We start from the raw sequence: 15,628 nt of genomic DNA on the forward strand, positions 1-15,628 counted from the left end.
GGGCCTGCTGTTCAGACAAATAAAAGCACGCACCCCTGTGGGCTGCTGGGCCCCTCCTTCAGGTCTCTGGTTTTAAATGTCCCGAGAGCCTGCTGGAGCACTGCTGGAGTTTTGACGTGTTTAGCAAGGATGAATGGGCCTGTCACACCAGTCCTGCCTCAGTCAGGAGCTATCTTCACAGGTTGCATGGGGGACTTGATGCCCTCTTTGCAGAAGGAAAAATAAGCCCAGTTTGTAAAAGCAAGCATTTCCCCTTTAGCATAAACTTACCACGGTGATATATTTTTGTCAAAACACATCATTTGTGGTAAAAAGAAAAGTCTTCCCCTCCACCTTCAAGCAATCTTTAAAAGAACTTTCTGGAAGTGGGAGGATGAAGGGCCACCCACTCTTGAGTCACTTGGCACTGCTGACTGACAGGGAATTAAAAAAAACACTGCATCCCAGGTTCTGTCATTTTAGATGGCAAGACATTCTGAAGAAAACTCACAGGGAGAGCATGAATGCACGAGAAGGCAGCTGGCAGATCCCAAACTTCCAAACCTCCTCCAGACAAGTCCAATGTCAATATATCTTAGGATCCTTCACTTCCAAGTTCAGGACAGAAACAGAGAACTAGCTATTACTGTACAACAGCAGCAGCAGCAGCAGCAGCTAAAACCCACAGAGCCCTCCCTCACCTGCCGGCTCTGTGTTCTTCATACAATTCTCAGTCTTCAGCACTGTGGAACTGGGTACCACGATCCATCATCTTCCTCAAGTATCAGAAAATGGAAGCCCAGAGAAGTTACACAGCTTACCCCAAATAAACGGCCCTGACACCCAAACTCCACTCTGCCTGACGCCAAATCTGAGCTTTTCCAAGGCAACCATCCACAGAGGGGCTGAACACGCCACCCACTCAGCTGCCGCAGGGACAGAGCGCATGCTGAGAAGCTGCTCATGCTTACTCAGCTCAATGTGTACACAAGACAAAAAACTGCCTGTCTCCTTCTGAGGAGCTCCCAGGCCACCAGATTATGAAGTCCATTCAGCAGTTTAGACTGCTCGGCAAGGCTATAAACCAAAAATACTAAGCTGAGTAGTCTGATAATGATGATGATGATGCTGTTGATGATTTTTTTTTAAAAGGCATTAGAACATTAAGTACAGCCAGAAGGCAGAAAAATGCTCATTTTAAAATCGTTAATCTGATGAGATCTCCCATTACAAAAAGACATTGAAGATTTTGTTTGTCCCCAAACACTGCCCCTGCTCCTTCTGGCTGCCCAAGTTCTGCTTCCTTTTTAGAGGATGGAAAATGCTGTTCCATCTAAGCCTCAAGGTGGTCCTCCATTTCTTCAGAGCAGGATGCCTTCTGGCTCCATGTGAGTCCTTCACAACAGTCTTAGAGTGAGTTCACCATGACTAATTAAGATAAATCCAGCTCAACAAAGGGAAGGGTTTCTTCAGCTTCCACCAACACTGGTCAAAGCAGCAACCACACCAAACACCATGTCAGGCTCTGATATTTACCCCCTTAGGGGTCCCAGTGACAGTCCTTGGAGAGTTTTTCCCCTCTTGTTTCAGACAGAGATTCACAATTTACGGATGGGAAAACTGAGGCACAAAAAGGTTAACTGTTTTGCCCAAGATCATATGAACACTGAGTGGCAGGGTCAGGATTCAGCCAGCTCTACAGATCCCAAACCTGTGTTCTATCCACAACACCTTAACAGCTCTTCAGGTGCAACAGGATGGTTGGAAAATATCTCTAGAATGTTGTATTTATAATCCTATATAATCTTACAAGGAGCATCAGAAGAAAGAGATTCACTTTCCCTGAAGAAAAATGGCTTACTGCCAGTGCCGTCATTGTGAAAGAGAAGATGAGAAAGCACACCAGAGGGATCGCTTTGAGCTTCACATTCAAAGGTTTCTATAGACAGAAACTCTGATAGTGACATGCTTAGAGATTTAAGCTGAAGCTAAAAATCAAAGGTTACAGGGATGTGAGGTTTTAAATCTCTAGATTTCAGGAAGGGGGAAAGTGGCAGTGTGCACGGATGGCAGGGCAGGGAGAGGTGTCACTTGTCTGGAACATAATCTTTTAACTGTCAGCAGTTGGTCCTAAATCCTATATTCCCCCATTATCTCTTTGCCTTCTACTCAGGGAAGAGGTTTTAAGAAACATACCTCCCTTTCCCTGCTGCTAACACTTGGTCATAACCCTGTCTTCAATGAGGAATAATGGGGAAAGCATTTATGAGAATGGATTGTTACACGTGAAGACTAAAAAGGAGAAAATTGTGTGTTTTCATTAACCTTAATGACATAAAAATTAAAACTTTCCTTTAAAAGAATCTAAGTTGAAGGCACAAAGGGCCTAGAATCAGCTGACAGGGCAGAGAGGCCTGGGTGATGCCTCTGGCTAACCCTGCCTCTCCTTCACGCCCATGGGGCTGAGAAAGGCCTTCCAAGAAATCTCTTCAAACTCTCACCGCTCCAGACAACTTCGTCCTGAAGCTGGGCGAGAAGCATCCTGCATCCCAGTATCTCGTCCATCCTACACCCAGAGGCATCCAGCCTGCCAGCTACTCCAGCTCACTGAGGACTTCAATCCAGCCCCACCCAGCAGGGCTCTGACCCCTCCTCGCTGCCTCCTCACTCTCCATCTCAGAGGACAGGCTGGGGGCTGGGAGAGAAAGGGATCAGTCTGCTTGGACAGACACAAGGCCACTGACCGCCTTTGTCTTTGACTTTGGTTCTGTCCCTCACTGGCCTTATGCTAAAACTATCTACCACAGAGGATGGTTATGCAACCTTTATTAAGGAACAGAACATTTATTAAAATCCCTGCCACCTTCTGTAGACTCAGAACTCCTCAGGTCTCTTAAAGGTCCACATACTCTAATTGCTACACTCTTCGCATACTACAGTATGCCCAGGACCAGCTATGTAATTTATGGAACTGAGTCCAGAATACCAATGTGGGGCCCTCTGTAAAAAAATTATAAAGAATTTTAAGAAAGTGGCAACAGGTCACTAAACCAAATGCAGAGCCTTCTAAGCTGTGTGACTGAACAGAACACATACACACACAACGCTGGTCCCGGTTATGCCAGGACCAAAGTTCCATGAGCACAGCTAACTCTAGTAAGTATGTTTTGAAATAGTCATATGAACATTTAAAAAAAAAAAAACCATATTTTTCAGACCAGAAACACCACACACATGATCAGTGGGCCAGTTCCATGCAAAGACCCTTCTTAATCCTTCTAGCTATGACTATACGTCTTCAGGGAGCCAAGCCCACACACCAATGTTTCCCAGTCAATAACTTGGCTAAGAGGGAGTTAAAAAAATCAAGACTCAACACCACAAAACCCAAGAAGTCCTTCAACAAAGCTGAGCCATCATTTCAAAAGTAAATGTAAAGGGGTTATTTTAATGCTTCCAATACAATATGCAGAGTCATGCTGGGGGCTCAGACACCTCAGCTTCACTTCTGGTTGAGGCTGGAGTATTGGGGGGAGCTGGAGAAAATTCTATTGACTTGTTAAAAGTCAAAGGCCAAATTCATTATCCTGAGTTGCTGAGGGACAAATACCACAAATGATACTGGAGTGGCCTGCCAAGTCCTAAATGAGTGACTCTTTCTATGCCACATAATTTGGCAGCTTATATCACCACTAATGCCACTCTACTGATAAACAGAAAAACAAGCTACTCTGGAAATGTGAGATCTAAGGGTCTATTAGAGAAGGGGCCCTGTGTTCATAACCTATGACCTGGGAGACATGGAAATTTCACATGCATGAAGGAATTGAGAACAAAATTATAACCTTGAGCCAACTGTCTGGCAGAAAACAGCAAGCATGTCCTTCCACTTGTTTCAGGAGCAGAACCCTTGCGATCTGATCCCAACTCCAAGGGGTCTGTCTATACAAGGGAATGTGGATTTAGATACCAACAGAGGGATATCATAACCTATGACAGGCAATCAAGCCTGACTTGGATGAAGCCCTGAGGGCACAGTGAATACAAACTCTGCAACGAATGCTATTCCTTATCACATCCAACACCAGTGAATCAACAACAGAGGAGTTAACAGGTCCCGGAGCTGGACAGGCTGCATGTCACTGTCCTTGGTGCTGAACCATGACTGCCTGTCTCAGCAGGGTCATCTGTTCAGGGTGATTCCTGCAGTTTCTCCTAGTTTTTCTTGGTTCATCTTTTATACTTGATAAATGCAAGTGTAACAATAGAAAAGATTAAATAATCACAACCATGACCTATGTTTAGCAATCTATACCATGACTTCCATGTACATATATTCTGCAGCTAGACAGTCTACAGTTCAGAGCCTCTGGCTGGAAAAAAACACAAGTTCATGTTATTCTGCTGATGCTGTGTCTATGGACCTGATAATTATTGGAGAGTTCTTCTTTCTTTATGAGGAATGCTCAGCACCCTGGCCCTCTATATGGTGAATACCAGGTCATCCTTAAACAGCTAAATCCACCATGACTCCACTTGGGAAGCCCTTCCTGACTGCATGGTGCCCACTCCAGACAACCAGTGATGCCTTTCTCCACACTCCCACAGTGCCTTACAAATGCTATTATCCCCGAATCCTGAAGTTCAGGGTACGTGTGTTCACTTCTTTCATTTAGATATGAGCTCCTAGGAGAAAGGACCTGTGTTTTAATGAAATAAGGAACAATCAGGAACACTTTAGTGTATCCAATTATTTCATTTGTCAAGACTTTGAAATCTCTGGTGTTTCCTTCTTATAGCAAGGAATCTCCTATAAGATTAAAATAACAAACAAGTATGGTGGTATTTAATATTCAACTGAGTACATGGAGGTTTATTTGTTAACATTGAAGACAACCCAGGAAGCCAATCGATCACTCTAGACACAAATGGAGTCATCTGGAGAAGACCAAGATGTCAAGTGACTGTCCCAAGGTCACCCCATTCATCAGCAGTGGCACTGAGTTAGGAGTACTCTGCCTGCCAACACTCTGAAAGTCACCACAGCCTGCAGCAACCCCCGAGACAAACTGCTGACAGAGTCTCCGATGCCCAACAGTAGACTCCGGGACAGCCACAATGCCTTTTCTAGACGAAAGGTGCCTCTTCCAGGGTCTTCTTCAGTCCCTAGGAAACATCAGTCCAGCCTCTCTTTTCGTCCTCTTCAGGCCATCTCAGAATCGTGGCCACCCCTGGAGCTTAGTGGGGCTTCCCATCAGTAAAGGCAGGTGAGAGCAGGGCTCTCCTGGTTTCAGAGATAAGGAGCCCAGCTGTTCAATGAGCGCTTGGGTTGGATCTGAGATTTTAAAGGCTCATTTCCTTTTAATTCACCTATTTTATTTTAGTATTAACTCAGTTACATTTTTTTTCAGGAGTAAGGAAGGAGAGATATCATAAATCCAGACAGAGCAGAGAGCACATTAAAAATGCAGTTCTATTATCTTAAAACTAGAGATGTAATTAGAGCAGTCATGTAATATGAAGAGAAATTACCAGAAAAAAATATTTTAAAGGCCTGGGTGAAAAGAGAAAAAGGTCTATATCATTTAATCTCTAATACATGGAGAAAGAAGGAGAAAAATACGCCTTCAGATCTTTCAAATACTTCCCCATTGCCCCCTAAATTATCATTTTCACTTGGCTTTTCTGTTCCACATGCATAATTTACCACAGTTCACAGTAGCCTCATTTCTTCCTTTACCCGAGAAGCATATATCCTGGGAAGATGCAGAATTCATCTTCAGATTCATCCAAATGAGCCATATCTTTGGGAACGTCTGAAATTTTTATTTGGAAAGAGCATTTCCGCTTGCTGTATCTACTATTAACTCTAAGAATTCATGCAAACAAAGCAAGATGAAACACTGTATCAAGTCGCTCTATTCATCCAACAAGCTCCCAGTGAGAGCCTGCTGAGTGTCTGCTACATCCTCTATGCCCATGATCAGAGCTGGAGACACACTAGAAATAAGGTCTCTGTTACAGAGCTTGCTGTGGGGGCAGGGTAGGGCAGGAAACGAGTGACGGCAGCACACTGCTTAGGGGCAGGAGGAGGGGAGCTATGGGAGGACAGAGGAGCAGGTGCTCGAGCTGTCCCAGGAGTCCAGGACTAGGAGCTGCTGAATCAAAACATGCGTTACAGCCAGAGGCGATGGCACAGAACCTGCAGCAGACTGATCTGGGGACCACGGATCTAACACAGGATGGGCAAACTATGACCCACAGACCCGCAGCCTACCATCCATTTCACTAAAGCTTTATTGCAACACTACGGTGTCCATTCATTTATGTACTGTCTCTGCTTTCACACTACAATAGCAGAGTACAGTGACTGCAACAGAAACCCCATGGTCTGCAAAACCCAAAATATCTACTATCTGACCCTTTAAGGAAAAAGTTTACTGATTCCTGGTATAAAGGATTTGGCCTTGAATCTGCAGACTATCTGTCCATGAATAGATGTAATGTAACCTTTAGATGTTATACTGTAATCTTTAGATGTGAGACTGGCCTCTAAGAACCTAGAACTCCATTTCTAGAAGTGTGCTATGGGCAAATTAAAATTTAGGGTGCTTAAGGTAGAACTGGACATGGAACAACAGACTGGTTCCAAATTGGAAAAGGAGTACATCAAGGCTGTGTATTGTCACCCTGCTTATTTAACTTATATGCAGATGACACCACCCTTATGGCAGAAAGTGAAGAGGAACTAAAAGCCCTCTTGATGAAAGTCAAAGTGGAGAGGGAAAAAGTTGGCTTAAAGCTCAACATTCAGAAAACGAAGATCATGGCATCCGGTCCCATCACTTCATGGGAAATAGATGGGGAAACAGTGGAAACAGTGTCAGACTTTATTTTGGGGGGCTCCAAAATCACTGCAGATGGTGACTGCAGCCATGAAATTAAAAGACGCTTACTCCTTGGAAGGAAAGTTATGACCAACCTAGATAGCATATTGAAAAGCAGAGACATTACTTTGCTAACAAAGGTTCGTCTAGTCAAGGCTATGGTTTTTCCAGTGGTCATGTATGGATGTGAGAGTTGGACTGTGAAGAAGGCTGAGCACCAAAGAATTGATGCTTTTGAACTGTGGTGCTGGAGAAGACTCTTGAGAGTCCCTTGGACTGCAAGGACATCCAATCAGTCCATTCTGAAGGAGATCAGCCCTGGGATTTCTTTGGAAGGAATGATGCTAAAGCTGAAACTCCAGTACTTTGGCCACCTCATGCGAAGAGTTGACTGATTGGAAAAGACTCTGATGCTGGGAGGGATTGGGGGCAAGAGGAGAAGGGGACGACAGAGAATGAGATGGCTGGATGGCATCACTGACTCGATGGACGTGAGTCTGGGTGAATTCCAGGAGTTGGTGATGGACAGGGAGGCCTGGTGTGCTGCGATTCATGGGGTCGCAAAGAGTCAGACACAACTGAGCGACTGAACTGAACTGAACTGAAGGTTGCAAAATGCCATTAAGGTTGGTAAAATCAAACAGGCTTCTTTCTCAGGCCTGCTCAGAACCTTTAGTATGCAAATACACAAGTGCCAAAGGAAAAAAATGTTGAATTTTTTTAAGACAACCATTCTGTATCCAAAAATGCAGAATTTCACAAAGTTATTTGTTCAAATGACTTTGTGAGGAGACTCTCTTCTGTAAGAAAGTCGTTTAATTCTAAGGTAAGTATTTCCTTTTGTATCCTAAAAAGGTCAGGATAAAGCAGAGCCTGAAAGCCTCTGGACTCTGTGAGCCCTTTAGAAGAGCTATAGTCTGAAAAGTACAAGAATCCTAACTTTGTGGTGCTAAAATAGGTTTTTCCATGATTTCACCTTCTAAACCAATGGGCTCATCACTGCTCTGTCATCAGAACAATTCCAACATTTATGAATAGAATCTACAGGAAGTGCAGACAAACCCCTCCTGCTGCCACTCAGGCCCTCTGGGTAATAACACAATGTGACTGAGTTCTCTCCATTTAGGGCTACTGCCTCAGTCACTGGTAACTTAGAAGTCACTCTCCTCCCAGGAACCCGGCTGTGGTTGGGATTCTCACCTCAGAATGTTGCTGACAGAGACAAACTCTGCAGCCTTCTGCTATTAACTCTGGAAAACTCCGGAATCCAAGTTCCAGAGAAAACGTTCATTTCGCCCACATTCACTACTCTGAATCAAAGGAAAAACAGAAATGTGAGCTAAGAATGCAGCATGGTTAGGAAAGGAGGCCACCTCCCGAAATGAGTTCAAATTGCTCAGGTTTAATAATAACCTGTGTAAGCCATAAAGGGCTTCCCTGTGTGATGGTTTGTCGGCCAAGAGGGCAAACGAAAGATGAGGTGGGGAGGGGGGATGAGGGATGGTATGCTGTACTGGGGGGCTCTAAAGTCCTGTGCTCTTATTGCCAGTGCTGAGTGCAACCTGGAATGGGACTCTGGGCTGGTGACCTTGGGCAAATGACACACGCTCTTAGACCTCATTTTTATGCCTCTAAAATCAGAGAAGGGAGGTCATAAGGCCTTAGCACAGTCAACAATCACAGAAGTGGATGGTATTCACTCAAACAGGTCATGAATACCAACCATATCCTGGGGAATACAGCAAAGACCAAGGCAGTGACAAGGATTTGACAAGTCAAGGATTTGCCAAGTGTGCAGCAAATGTTCAGACAGAAACTTTTAGGGCCCAGGCTTTTCCCTACTAGCCTGAACCTCTAATCATTCCAGCTCCATAAAAGCACTTGTTTTCTGCACTCAAAGAGACTGACAACTACATCCTCTTGTTCTCATGACAACTATACTGCCTTTGAACTTGACCTCTGACAGTTGAGTCTCATCTAAAAAGTTGGTCAGAAACACACGGGGACAGGTGCCCTGGAAAAGGCAGGTGACAGTCGAGGCAATTCCACGTTCCTTAAATGGAAAGGAAGTGAGTCCAAGAGGACAGAAGGGCGCCCCACCGGTCACTCACTGCTCAAATCTCTGTTGAAGAGACATGTATCTTATGGCTCCTCTTAAATGCAAGCAAATATGAATCGACAAACCAAGAAGGCTTCCCGAAAGAAAAGTTCCAGAGAGGCAAAGGGCACGTTGGCAAACAGTTCCCTGAGTACAGGGTCCAGGACGCAGATTTCACCTGAACCAGCCCTGTGACTGTCAACAGCTTTCCTCTCTTCCTAGGCTCCAAGCTCCTCTCAGCCAAACCAGGGCAGGCCCGCCACAAACTCCACTCTCAAAACAACCCATGCTGTGAAACAGAAATGCGTGCAAACTACTATGAAATTATGCGGTACCCCAGCATACGCTTCAGTATATTCATTTTTTGAATAGCGAAAAAAAATAAAAAAAACAAAACTCATTTTTATCCCTGATTCTCCCAATTCTCTCAAACCCAAATTCACTTTCTTGCTCACTGCTAACTGTAGTAAGTTTTATTTCAATTTTGTTGGAATCAAGTGAATCACATTTCAGTGTGAAAAATGTTTTTTGAGGAGACAAGGTCAACTTCAAGGGGGAAAAAAAATAGTCAAGCTTTATCTCTGATTATTTCCCAGGAGAACATGTAGATTATATCTTTTAAGTGGAGATGAATTGCAATTTAAAGAAATGTCGTCATAATATGCTGTGAAATAAACTCAGAAACAGGCTTTCCATCCAGTGCCTGACAGATGAGTTCTTCTGTTTGCTAACTGAATTTGTGCCTGAGCTTTTAGTCCCTGCTTTGATTGCTATTTTCAGATTGTCATCTGAGCTGTACGGTGCTTCCAGGATTTATTCTCTGTCCTGGGCCACGATAAGCAGATTCTGCCATCCCAAAGGAAGCCCACAGTGCGGAAGTGATTGCCTAGGGCCCTTTCCCAGCGATCATCCACTGCGTGAGTAAAGCACTCAGCCACAGCACAGTGAAACCCAACCAAAATCAACCGTCCAAGTTATCTAATCGTAGCCACTCTAAATCAAATAAGGCAGGAACAGTCATTTCAGTTTCTGGATTTTCAAAGGCAGCATCAAATTTCTCCAAAGTTACCATCAGTACCCTCTGCCTCTCTGTCCAGTAAGAAGGGATGTATTTATTTATGCCAAATGACAAGCCGACTTCGAGCATCTGATTTTATTTATTACACCATCTCATTGCAGAAAGCTGTTTGTTACCTCTCCTTTACACTTTTAATAAAGGGTGACAATATTTATCAGAAAACTCATTATTATGTGAGACAAAAAGCTAAAATTGGATTTTCAAAATAAAAATAGCAATCCAGCAAAAATCTCATTTAAACAAAACAGACTTTTCCACCCAGACGGGGCTGCTGAATGCTGATGAGTTCTCCTCCGGGAGTGCTGGAAAAGGTAGCACTGCTAAGTGGCTTACCCAAAACACCCTCATTTGTCATCAGTCCTGGCATAGAAAACACAAGAAATTTCATTAAAATTACTTTATAATTTCAGCTTTGGGGCAAGATAAAACTTAACCATGATAAATATTATTGCCTGTAAACACATTTCCAGAGGGTTTATTTATCGATCTTTAAGCCCACCAGATTATTTAATGTATTAAAACCAGCTTCCAAAGTTAGATATTGGCTTCAAACCACTGAAGATATCATTTTAAAAACAGCCCATGTATTAGCACAGTATGTGCCAGACTCTGCAGCCAGGACATCCACAGTTTCACTTCCCCCCACAACCGTGCCAGGAGGGACACCTGCCACAAGAACACTGGGGCAGAAGAGAATCCACTCCACAACTTGCGTCCAGACAACCCCTTTCCTCTTCAATAAAAGTCATGTGGGACTTGGTCCGGCTCACAAGAACTGTCTAAAAAGCAAGTGACACTGTTCATGACAAAGCACTTAAAAGCATTTTGAAGTATAGGTGATAGGTTCAAATTTTAATCCTGCTGAAACAGCTGTGACCCTGGAGCGAGTGACATCAAAGAAGCATTCTTTATTCAGGAGAGGTCTAGATTATGACCTATTTTAATAAGAGCATACATTTTATTAATTGAAAGTAATTAGCAGTGTCTCCTTCTGTTGGTATGCCTAACCGTAACTATTGTTTAAATGCAGGGTTATGATTAAGTTTTTAAAAAGCCTAATTGTAAACAGCCAGTGTTCTTACTGAGGAGTTAATCTTCAAATGGTATAATTCATCCCTGGATAAGTTTATATACTTTTACAATCCCTCGTGCTAGCTGTTACTGCTGAAAATGAATACCTTGATTAATAGCAGCAATGTAACTAGTGTCCAATACGTATTCATCACCACAGCTCAATTTCTTCATAAAGTACCTCCTTATATAATAAATAAGACCTTCATGTTTTACCTGACAGCTAGATTAACAACCCTACAATCAAACCCTTTCACACAGTAAGTAAAAAGTGAATATTGTAAGTGTCAGCTGTTCTGCTGTTTCCACTCAGGTTTGAACCATCATCCACTGTTCTCAGAGAAGAGAGCAATTCCAGGTCTACACCCTCTGGGATCCTAGGGATGCTAGGAAGCCTTCATTATTCATCACTACAGGGTCAACCAGATGATCTGCTAGCTCACAGAATCCATTCAGCTAACATCTAGAGGGTACCCTCCTTCCACAAACATCTGCTGAGCACCTGCTGGATGCTAGGGCAGAGGATGCAGCCCTGGCCCTCAAGGACCTGCTAGGCTGGGAGGTCAGACACACAGTACAGGCTCAGTGCATGCAACACACCCAGCACTGACCAAGCACATCCCAGGACACCAGCAGCGGAGCAGTCAGGCCTGCTGAAAGTCAAAGGGTTAGCCGCTCAGCCATGTCTGACTCTTTGCCATCGCCTGGGCTGTAGCCCGCCAGGCTCCTCTGTCCATGGCATTCTCCAGGCAAGAATACAGGAGTGGGTATCCATTCCCTTCTCCAGGGAACTCAGGGATTAAACTCGGGACTCCTGCATTGCAGCCAGATTCCTTACTGTCTGAGCCACCAGGAAAGCCCTGCTGAAGCAAGAGGCAGACATGGTTCTTGCAAGACTCTACAGAGGAAGCAACATATACACTAGGCCTCCAAGGATAAGACAGTTACTACACTGAGAGCTACTAACAAAAAGAGCAGCAGCTGGTGGTCAGCAGGCCTGGCTCCCAGTCTCCTTGAACTGAGGTAAGAGTTGGGTGAGACTCCAGCCCAGCAGTGCATTCAAGTACTCCAGTGGCCGTGGGGCTCTGAGGTTCATAGCGCTGGGCTGACGCCAGTCGTGAGCCTCAGATTCGCGGTCCGTGAAATGCAGATGGTAACTGCACTGCTCACTCACTGGACAGATCTTTGCCGCAAGCCCACTCAGCATCATGGCAACTAAGCAAGGTCACTTGGTGTCCCACCAGGCACAAAGCCAGTGTGCAACACATGGGTTGTGCATGACTCCACCTGGTAAAGTAAGGGCCTCATGCACTCCCATCCACCTCTTCACATGGTTGGACTAGCGTCTCTGAAATGCAGTCGCTCTGTCAAGCTAAGGCTGTTCTTCACATTACACTCATTTCTGGAAGATTTTCCTTTTTTTCCCAATTATGGCTTCACAAAAAAAAACTAGTGAAAACACAGAATTGGGAAAAAGCGGGGTGGGAAACATCTTTCAGAAACTAAAGCTAGGAACATCCAAGGCACAGAACGAGATAGTCCCAGCCATAAAGAAGTCAATTCTGGAGGATCTCAGCAAAATCCCACCAAGTGAGATACCTCCACCATCAGGCAGGAGGGGTGGAGGTGCAGGTAGCTCAGCCAGACACCCTCAAGAGTCAAGATCAAGCCGGGTGAGAGTTGAAGAACAGAGGACAAATACCCCAAGGGCAGCAGCAGGATGTCCCTAAAAGGGGCTTCCCCGGGGAGTGAGGCTGCCTGAAGGCCTGGCTTTCACATCTTTCTCCTCATTGGTAATCTACATCCAACTACTGAGATGCCAGCAGAAGACCCAAGTGGTCACATTCCCACTTTGGGCCAATGAGTAGAATCTTCAGTAAATCTTGGGTTATTTCTCATTCCCTTTTTATTCTTTTGAAATAAAAACAGTGTGAATCTCTGAGGAGGGTCCTAACCTTCCCAGGATGAGCTATAGCCTCTCAGGGAGAGTGTCAAACCTCTACAGGTACCATCGGCCACCAATTCAAAGCAATCTGGTGCTGAAGTTTAAGAGACATGCTGGCTGTGCCGGTGAAGCTTCAAGACCAGCACCTGAAGTGCCTCCCAAACAGAAACCTGGAGATTCTGGAAACCAACTCCTCCCCAGGCAGCCTCAACCTTTCCGGTCCCACACTCAACCCAGCACCAAAAGCTCTAGGTCCAGAGGGGAGAAATCCACTCAAACATCCCATTTTATTTTCATTTATTTTTAAACTATTTTTTTCAAGAGACATCTTCTTTTATAAACAGATTATTTATGTCAATAGTATCAGTCATCTTCTGACCAGCTTTTCTGGTAAAAGTGCAGACTGACTAGATTTAGGTAAAAGCAGGCCAAGAGGAGATACCCAAGAGGAGATACCCCACATCCAAGGTCAGGAGCGGTGGCCATGAAGAGATACCCCATGTCCAGGGTCAGGAGCGGCAGCCAAGAGGAGATAGCCCACATCCAAAGTAAGGAGCAGCAGCTGCACTTTGCTGGAGCAGCCGTTAAGAGATACCCCACGTCCAAGGTAAGAGAAACCCCAATAACATAGTAGGCGCTGAGAGAGGGCATCAGAGGGCAGACAGAATGAAAACCACAGTCACAGAAAACTAGCCAGTCTGATCACATGGACCACAGCCTTGTCTAATTCAATAAAACTAGGAGCCATAATGTGTAGGGCCATCCAAGACAGACAAGTCATGGTGGAGAGTTCTGACAAAACATGGTCCACTCGAGAAGGGAATGGCAAACCACTTCAGTGTTCTTGCCTTGAGAACCCCATGAACAGTATGAAAAGGCAAAAAGATAGGACACTGAAAGATGAACTCCCCAGGTCGGTAGGTGCCCAATATGCTATTGGGGATCAGTGGAAAAATAACTCCAGAAAGAATGAAGAGTCCAAGCCAAAGCAAAAACAACACCCAGCTGCAGATGTGACTGGTGATAGAAGCAAGGTCCAATGCTATAAAGAGCAATATTGCATAGGAACCTGGAATGTTAGGTCCATGAATCAAGGCAAATTGGAAGTGGTCAAACAGGAGACGACAAGAGTGAACGTCAACATTTTAGGAATCAGGAAACTAAAATGGATTGGAATGGGTGAATTTAACTCAGATGACCATTATATCTACTACCGTGGGCAGGAATCCCTTAGAAGAAACGGAGTAGGCATCATGGTCAACAAAAGATTCTGAAATGCAGTACTTGGATGCAATCTCAAAAACAACAGAATGATCTCTGTTCATTTCCAAGGCAAACCATTCAATACCATGGTAATAAGTCTATGCCCCAACCAGTAACGCTGAAGAAGCTGAAGTTGAACAGTTCTATGAAGACCGACAAGACCTTTTGGAACTAACTCCCATAAAAAGATGTCCTTTTCATTATAGGGGACTGGAAGGCAAAAGTAGGAAGTAAAGAAACACCTGGAGTAACAGGCAAATTTGGCATTGGAGTACAGAATGAAGCAGGGCAAAGACTAACAGAGTTTTGCCAAGAGAACGCACTGGTCATAGCCAACACCCTCTTCCAACAACACAAGAGAAGACTCTACACATGGACATCACCAGATGGTCAACACTGAAATCACACTGATTATATTCTTTGCAGTCAAAGATAGAGAAGCTCTATACAGCCAGCAAAAACAAGACTGGGAGCTGACTGTGGCTCAGATCATGAACTCCTTATTGCCAAATTCAGATTTAAGTTGAAGAAAGTAGGGAAAACCACTAGACCATCCTACTGCTGCTGCTGCTGCTACTAAGTCACTTCAGTCGTGTCTGACTCTGTGCAACCCCATAGATGGAAGCCCATCAGGCTCCCCCATCCCTGGGATTCTCCAGGCAAGAATACTGGAGTGGCTTGCCATTTCCTTCTCCAAGGCATGAAAGTGAAAATTGAAAGTGAAGTCACTCAGTTGTGTCCAACTCTTAGCGACCCCATGGACTGCAGCCTACCAGGCTCCTCTGTCCATGGGATTTTTCAGGCAAGAGTACTGGAGTGGGGTGCCATTGCCTTCTCCGAGACCATTCTGGTATGACCTAAGTCAAATTCCCCACAGTGCAAGTGAGAAATAGATTTAAGGGAATAGATCTGATAGACAGAGTGCCTGATGAACTATGGACAGAGATTCATGACACTGTACAGGAGACAGGGAGCAAGACCATTTCCAAGAAAAAGAAATAGGAAAAAGCAAAATGGCTGTCTGAGGTGGCCTTACCAAGAGCTATGAAAAGAAGAGAAGCGAAAAACTAAAGAGAAAAGGAAACATATATCCATTTGAATGCAGAGTTCCAAAATATACCAAGGAGAGATAAAGAAAGCTTTCCTCAGTGATCACTGCAAAGAAATACAGGAAAACAACAGAATGGGAAAGACTAGAGATCTCTTCAAGAAAATGAGAGATACCAAGGGAACATTTCACACAAAGGTGGGCACAATAAAGGACAGAAATGGTATGGACCTAACAGAAGCAGAAGATATCAAGAAGA

At 44.4% G+C, this 15,628-nt stretch overlaps 1 protein-coding gene and 1 long non-coding RNA gene across 3 annotated transcripts in view; both read right to left on the reverse strand.

The window, feature by feature from the left end:
• Positions 1-15,628, reverse strand: part of CACNA2D3 (calcium voltage-gated channel auxiliary subunit alpha2delta 3) — a 908,562-nt gene that overhangs the window by 828,918 nt on the left and 64,016 nt on the right. The gene's annotated exons all lie outside the window — the stretch shown is intronic.
• The window catches only part of LOC129634734 (uncharacterized), a 60,955-nt gene continuing 55,283 nt past the window's right edge, over positions 9,957-15,628 (reverse strand). For both annotated transcript variants that reach the window (XR_008705857.1, XR_008705856.1), the window contains one exon: positions 9,957-10,402. This is a non-coding gene — a long non-coding RNA (uncharacterized LOC129634734). The remainder of the gene's footprint in view (positions 10,403-15,628) is intronic.

The sequence above is a fragment of the Bubalus kerabau genome, chromosome 20 (genome assembly GCF_029407905.1).
Source record: "Bubalus kerabau isolate K-KA32 ecotype Philippines breed swamp buffalo chromosome 20, PCC_UOA_SB_1v2, whole genome shotgun sequence".
NCBI lineage: Eukaryota > Metazoa > Chordata > Mammalia > Artiodactyla > Bovidae > Bubalus > Bubalus kerabau.